Source organism: Leptinotarsa decemlineata, unplaced genomic scaffold, assembly GCF_025532065.1.
Source record: "Leptinotarsa decemlineata unplaced genomic scaffold, Ldec_3_MD MMD2_P_RNA_scaffold_14, whole genome shotgun sequence".
Classification (NCBI taxonomy): domain Eukaryota; kingdom Metazoa; phylum Arthropoda; class Insecta; order Coleoptera; family Chrysomelidae; genus Leptinotarsa; species Leptinotarsa decemlineata.
This window is the reverse complement of record NW_027412528.1, coordinates 1996219-2004786: the sequence shown is the minus strand read 5'-3', so window position 1 is coordinate 2004786 and position 8568 is coordinate 1996219.

Here is an 8568-nt window from a genome sequence, read left to right as displayed (position 1 = left end):
GGGCGATATGGTGCCGAAGCCAGAATCTCCAATCCTTGGTTCAAGAGTTTGACTTGTCTTCGATGAAAACTTGACTGTCATTGAATTGGAAAAATCCAAAATATTCTTCAACAAACCTATATATGTTGGAATGGTAGTACTGGATTTGGCAAAGTTGACCACATATGATTTCCATTATGAGTACATGGCATAGAGAAACTTTTTGCGCAGTTTTATACTTACATGGACAGTTTCAATTATGAAATTATAAATTATGATCCATATGAGATGATGAAAAATGATTGTCATCAGTATTTCGATACTAGAGATTTTCAATCAGATGTCATTTACAGTATTCCCCGAGCGAATAAGAAAGTGATTGAATTGATGAAGGATGAGAACAATGGAAAGCTTATGCTCGACTTCATTGGACTCAGATCTGAATTATACTCAACTGAAACTGCAACGTCAGAAGATCAAATAACTGATCTGAAAAGAAGATTCAAGCAGGAGAATTATGAAAATGATGAAATCAAACAACTTGTGGTCAATTTCGGAGTATCCAAGAAAGCGAAGGGCGTTAAACATAATGTTGTCAAAACAAAAATCGCTCTCGAAGATTACGTGGCCTGTTTGGAAAATTATACCGAAAAAGCAATCACACAAAAAAATAAAATTAATAAAATCCTATAAGCATAGGGTGTATTCAACAGAACAAACGTAGATTGCCTTGAATCCTAACGATGATAAACGCTATCTAATTCCTGAAACCTACCATACTCTTCCATAGGAACATTACTCAATTCAAAATCTATGAATATTGATTACTAACAAACAATATCAAGTACAAATTATTCTCGTCTCACATGAACGGTTCTATGTACGAGTGAAAATCACATTGAAAGTTTTTGTTAACATATTATCTTGTTGCTGATATACAGGTGTATTTTAGTGAGTCAAAGCAAAACTATTGGGAAAATGAACCCTACTGTCATTTATCTCAAATTGAACCACACACCTATTTTCTTTCGAGAGAGCTATTGGCGATGGTTTTTTTTCCTCTACAATCTAAAACTCGAACGCTACGGCAGCTCTAACTCCAGGGTGATATCAATGATATCAACCCCTTGTCCTCATTTTTTAGGGTAACATTTCTTGGTCTCTTCCTTCGAAGGGCTCATAAGTATCTATTAAGTCGATGTATTTTCTGAAAATATCAAATTCAACTCTTCCATCATATGTTTTGAAAACAGACAACAATAAAAAATATTTATATATTGCGTAAGATCTTGTTCATTATATCATTTCGGTTTACATTTTGTAAGAAGTTGTTTTGATTCATTAGTTAACTTGAGTGTGTTTTTATTGATGTTTAAAATATTATTTTCAATAGAAACATACTTTTTCTATGACATCCATCATCTTGTAAAATCAAACCATAACACAGAGGAAAGATCAATGTTGACTTTACGACGACAGATTGACATTACCAGAAACATAACCAAAATATCCAAAAATAATAGCCATCAGCGGTTTCAGTTCTGGAAGATGTCATTTTTCAGGAAGATGATCGCAACAGCTGTATGGTTTTTTATCGACCTTTTTTTGGGTAATGGTTACCTTCCACAATCTGAAAAAATATAAAAATTATAATGGAGAACTTTATACAAGTGTAGAAGGGCAAACTTTTTAGTTTACCCCGATAAGTTACTGCGTAAAAATCAAAGTATTTTTCACAAAGAAAAATCTTCTATTTATCAGTAACTTGTCGTATTTCACAATTTCGCCTATCAAAAAAAATATTAAGAAATTATACTTATCTTTTACGTTTCGGAGGCCAAAATCTGCCTCCGTCTTCAGAAATGGATGAAAATTCGAATAAATATTTATTCGAATTTTTCTTAATATTTTTTTTGATAGGCAAAATTGTGAAATACGACAAGTTACTGATAAAAAGAAGATTTTTCTTTGTGAAAAATACTTTGATTTTTACGCAGTAACTTATCGGGGTAAACTAAAAAGTTTGCCCTTCTACACTTGTATAAAGTTCTCCATTATAATTTTTATATTTTTTCAGATTGTGGAAGGTAACCATTACCAAAAAAAGGTCGATAAAAAACCGATTTTTTCCTCCACAAAAAATGACTTTCGTTGAATAGCTGTATGGTATTCGAACGGCATGGTTTTTGTATGTGACGTTCTTATATCTATCGACGAAGTATTTGGAGTGAAGTCTAGTGCTTCCAACGAATGAGCTGCATCCGGGTTGGAGTTTTAGCAGGGAATTGGTTTTGATCACTCGTGTAACTGGTTCCATATTTTCGCAGTTAATGGTGATTGATAGGACTTCAGATATTGTTATGAGCCACAAATTTAGACTCAGTTCCTGGACATTGTATTCCGTAGCGTAGATCAGTGAAAACTGGCAAGTTTTCGGGAGGACGGTCAATCTTCTCAATAGTTGGGCTTCGCTATCAATCGGGTAGGGTAGTAGATCGGAACAGATTCTTACGCCATGATTCAGAGTTTAACAGTTTTCTAAATTTTGAAGTGAAATGTACAACAAGGATTCGTCATCTCTCGCAATATATTTTTGAACAGGTAATAATATGTGATGAAGTCCCGTTCGGTTATCTGGAATTGGTATTGGTAAATACAGAGTGTATGTTTCGATACAGAGTGTATGTTTCTGGTTCGACCAGTGGAATTTTTAATATGAAAACAATTCTTTTGTCCACTTGATATGCTTCAAGTTCGATGATTTCGATATATTGAGCAACATGTGAGAGCATTGTGGGTAAAGGTAGATTGTTTTTATGGAGTGATTGAGAAATTTCCTGAAGTGAGTTCATTAGGTCATTAGGAGTGATAATTGAACTGTGAGTATTTTCAATCTAGCGAATGTTATTGAATTCAATATGTCATCAAGAGTTGATTCCAAGAAAAGATAGCTTTCCATTAATGTTTCACATATTTCCAATGTTTTCAATTGTGCTTCATAATATGCAAGATCGTCTGAAAGTTATAGATTGATTGTTCTATTTGCTTAATATCTCGATTGAAGATTTCTTCATCGATTTGGAGTTTTTAAATAGTTGTGTTGAAATTTCTAATTACTGATGTGGTCACCGATATTTGATTTTTCAAAAGGTTTTCTAATTGGTGTTCGCCTTGAGTGAGTTTATTAATACAGTTGGTGTAATATTCACCGTCTGAGGAGTCTAGATTACCAGTAATGGCTTTCCAGAAGGTGCCTATTCCATTAATTAATCCTCGTTTGGATCTTTTATAATAATTTTGGGTGTCTGCAAATATTTCTCGATATTTCAAGTCGAGTGAGTCAGATATTTGGGTCAATGAACTAATGTGTGTTTTCACTTCGGTTTTCTACGGTTTGATTGGTCAAAAGTATATAGCATGTTTTCCAAAATGTTGTTGTATCTATTAAGATACTTATGAGCCCTTCGAAGGAAGAGACCAAGAAATGTTACCCTAAAAAATGGGGACAAGGGGTTGATATCATTGATATCACCCTGGAGTTAGAGCTGCCGTAGCGTTCGAGTTTTAGATTGTAGAGGAAAAAAAACCATCGCCAATAGCCCTGTATAAAACCTCTCTCGAAAGAAAATATGTGTGTGGTTCAATTTGAGATAAATGACAGTAGGGTTCATTTTCCCAATAGTTTTGCTTTGACTCGCAAAAATACACCTGTATATCAGCAACAAGATAATATGTTAACAAAAACTTTCAATTTGATTTTCACTCGTACATAGAACCGTTCATGTGAGACGAGAATAATTTGTAGTTGATATTGTTTGTTAGTAATCAATATTCATAGATTTTGAATTGAGTAATGTTCCTATGAAAGAGTATGGTAGGTTTCAGGAATTAGATAGCGTTTATCATCGTTAGGATTCAGGGCAATCTTCGTTTGTTCTGTTGAATACACCCTATGCTTATAGGATTTTATTAATTTTATTTTTTTGTTTGATTGCTTTTTCGGTATAATTTTCCAAACAGGCCACGTAATCTTCGAGAGCGATTTTTGTTTTGACAACATTATGTTTAACGCCCTTCGCTTTCTTGGATACTCCGAAATTGACCACAATTTGTTTGATTTCATCATTTTCATAATTCTCCTGCTCAAATCTTTTTTTCAGATCAGTGATTTGATCTTCTGACGTTGCAGTTTTAGTTGAGTATAATTTAGATCTGAGTCCAATAAAGTCAAGCATAAGCTTTCCGTTGTTCTCACCCTTCATCAATTCAATCATTTCTTATTCGCTCGGGGAATATTGTAAATGATATCTGATTGATAATCGCTAGTATCGAAATACTGATGACAATCATTTTTCATCATCTCATATGGATCATAATTTATAATTTCATAAATCAAACTGTCCGTGTCAGTATAAACTGCGCAAAAAATTTTCTCTATACCTAGGAGCCATGTACTCATAATGAAAATCATATGTGGTCAACTTTGCCAAATCCAGTACTACCATTTCAACATATATAGGTTTGTTGAAGAATATTTTGGATTTTCCCAATTCAATGGCAGTCAAGTTTTCATCGAAGACAGTCAAACTCTTGAACCGAGGATTGGAGATTCTGGCTTCGGCACCATATCGCCCATCCCAACTCGTTACAAGGCGAACATCAGAGTGCTTTCTCAGATTTTCCATAGTTTTCCCTGAAACAAATATTTATATATATATATATATATATATATATATATATATATATATATATATATATATATATATATATATATATATATATATATATATATATATGGGACAAAAATTGAGTTTTGAATATAGCAGTACATATCGAATACGGCATTATTCATTAGTTTGAATAGGTTATTTCCAAAATCATTCGAGGCAGCAGTTCGCAAACGTGTGTTCAAGCCTTTGTAGGGCTTCAACCATGTGGACTGCTTGAACTTTAGAACACGATGAATCTTGTTCAAAATGAGACCATGTTCTAAGGCCTGCTTGAGATTTCTTGTTATGATTCACATACTTTTCCTTCGACTGTAAAGTAGCCATCAATTTAAATTGTTTCACACCCGATGTACTTTCGGTTCGAGATTTTTTTGTCTTAGGATCCACATGATCGGGGCAGAACGGTTAATCCTTATGCATATCGTGAAGGTTGTTTGGATACTCCATATCAACTTCTAGTATATAACTTTCCGAAGCATCATCAGACACAGTTGTGATATCAATGTTGGTGTCCATCCACTCAAACCAGCCGTATGGTAGATATTGAGACATTGCCCAACCATATTGATTATTAACATCGAAATACATTAGGTATGAGTCAGCTTCGGCTTTATTATAATTGTCACCCATGTATTTGTTATTAGCTGTGACTTTTCGCTTGGAGCAAACTTGACTCAGTTCACCTCTTGTTCCCTTTTCGAAAAACATCAACTGATCTACATCGGTGAGAAGTTCAAGTTTCTGTTTCGTTTTGAATAACATAGCATCCCATATATAGCCAGGCAGAGTGAAATAATGGGCAGGATCCAAACCGTAAGTTTTATGACAATTCGAGCGGAACTGCTCGAAGACATATCTAGGAGCATAACATCCGTCTTCAAATACAGATTCGTATATTTTCCCATTGTGTTTATATTAAAAGTAGCCTATATCAGCTTGGCACGTAAGTAAGATCTCCTAGGACACGGTTTTCCCTCCAATTCGTTCTGAAAGGTTCGATAGGGGTAAACAATCTTCATTGAACTTTTTGAAAGAATCGATATAGTCATACGGCATTACACCTTTTTTTTGTCAAAATCTACTCTTCATCATTCGAGAGGTTGGAGAACTGTGATATGAGATTTGGAAAATCTGATAGATATGGTACTAACATATCCAGCGAAAACTCATGAATTCGAATGAGGTAAAAAATCTGAAGTGTATCTTGCTACCAGAAATATTTTTAGTGAAGGAGATATACTTTTCCTTTGTTATCGGCCAAACGGCGACACTTTCATTGAGATCAAATGCAATATTTTCTATAACAAAATATGCATCATACCCTGATACGTTATGAAACACGATGGGAATTGTTTGATCATCTTGATAGTTTATAATGCACTCATTGTGTGATGGTCGGCGATTAATTATTTTTAGGTATTAGACGATTATGGTCGCATACTATTTTGTCTGATATATTGAATAGTTTGTCATATATATGACAATGAGTTGCTGTCTGAAAAAATGTCTCCTGACTGGCTGATATATGTACATCAAATAATGGTGTATCATCATGAGAGCGTTTCACATAATATCCAATGGATGCCGGAATATGTCGTTGATATTTATTGCCATCTTGTGCAGATACCAATACACTCGGCATATATGACGAAAGGAGATGTAATTTTATTTTAGAAATTTCTGAACCTCAAAATATATTTTCCCCCCATAGGTGATGTTGGTAGGCATTCCTTTGTCTTCGAGCAGCCTTCGAGGTGTTTATCTAACAGAGCTTGCGTGGAAAAACAGTGAAAACACCTATGGCAAAAATATTTTTTTCTATTATAGTTGTGGAGTTGATTACTCACCAAACTAGATAGATCTTTTATCCAAACAAAGTGTTTTCTGGTTGGTGACGTAACATCATAGACATTTATTACATCCTCACATCTTTCATCGTAATACATGTATTGAATCATAAGTAGATTCACATGTTTTCTTTTATTTTTTGCTATGCTCAATCTTAGCAGTATTACAGTATTCTTGGATCTAAAAAGTTTCAACGTGTAAACATTGACTGAGAGATTATCTGAATAATTGTCATCGGAAAGTGAATACCTCACAACTACAGAACTTTTGAATAGTCAGGATAAGATAGGATATAATCTGAATGTTGTCTATGGGGCACTACATACAACGTCGAAACAATGGCCCAAGCGAAGCAGGCATTATCATGATTTTTCGTTTGATTTGAGAAGGCAGTTCAATGTATGATGAACCTCTCTGCGGCACAAATTTGTTTACGGTAACCCCCAAATTCACTACTGCTTTCAACGTCTAACCTCTGTCACGTTCCTGAAACTCTTCCAAGTTCATTATGATTGGCTCCATAACATGTTCCTCAAACCACATATTCATATCAGTGTTACTATGGATGGATGCGTTAGATATTGAGAAATACTTACATACGTTGAAGATTCGATCGCCTTTGACAACCTCAAATTCTCCACCAAATGTCATATTGACCTTTGAAAATGCATCCTTTTTCAATGCATTTTGAATTAGTCTCACAAAAAGGGTCTTACAGTCGATCAAAAATGAGGTAGGGTCCTTATGCTTGAGATTACTAATCACTTCAGTCCCGATACGCGAATTGAAAGCCGATTCTGAATCATCCCAATGTACTCGATTAGAGGCTGTCTCTTTCCGGCTAATCAGGCCTACTCCTTTCTTCATCTCAAATTTCATCTGATTACGTAGTGTTGTAATATTGACCAAGAATGCTAGTAGATTTTGTTTCCCACCCATAGAAGTTGTATTTTTCAGATCTTTTTTCATTCGTTTAGAAGCCTTATAACACTCTTCAAGACCATCCTTCACTGTTTTTCCTTGTATTCATCTATTATGAGGCTCAAGATAGATGCGATATATTTCATCACATAGCAAACATTTTTCAAAATTTTAGAAGCAGGTTCAACAATAACTGATTGACCGAAATGGAGCGCCAGGAAATATTCCTCGAACAATAAATTAGAAACAACACTACCTAGCGGGGAAAACTTTGCGTTAGAAGTCATGTGACCAAATATGAATATGAATAAAATCTGCTATTGAGACACATGTCTTATGGAATCATAATATATCAGAAAAATGAATTTCTATGATGATATATTAGTCTGAAACACTATATTTACAAGAACAACAGTAAAAATGTTTATCACGGTATTTCAGTACCCAATTCGATAGTGACAAGTTGCATCATTGTATCTTCATCATGCAGCAAGTAAATGTTCTGTTTCTGTTTGAAATCTGTTTTTTCGTTAATCAGCTGTCGCCCCCATACGAATGACAACTCTCAGAAGTTAAGTGACTTGTGCGAGCTACGGACTAAGAGGTCTCACCTTTTAACGTGTGATTCCTAACACGGTTGCAGAATCATTGCAACTTCAACCAGTTGAACTCTCTCGGGAAAAATACTATAACATAAGCATAAGCATGCGTGGTGTGAAGCATGCGTGGGTATGTACGAAAAATGTGTGCATCATGTAATATTTGGGGACTCACAAACCAGTATAGCAGGACATCGTCAGAAAATGACCACGTAGTCAAGTTGAAGATAAAACTCAACTTCAAGGTCAGATCATTAAATGGTGGAGGGGGGAATCAGTTTTCAGGTTGAAGTGTGGAAATACCTCTTTTTCAGTTGAATACACGCTTACGTCATATGGTATATTGGCTTGAATCTTGGATAATATTGGGTTTTGAGAACAAGATAGTAATACATTTCGAATTGAAACATGTGTAATACGACATGTAAAAAGTTCATGTCGAGAATATATTTAAGTGTGAAAAATATGTCTTTTTCGCTGTGAAATGGTGT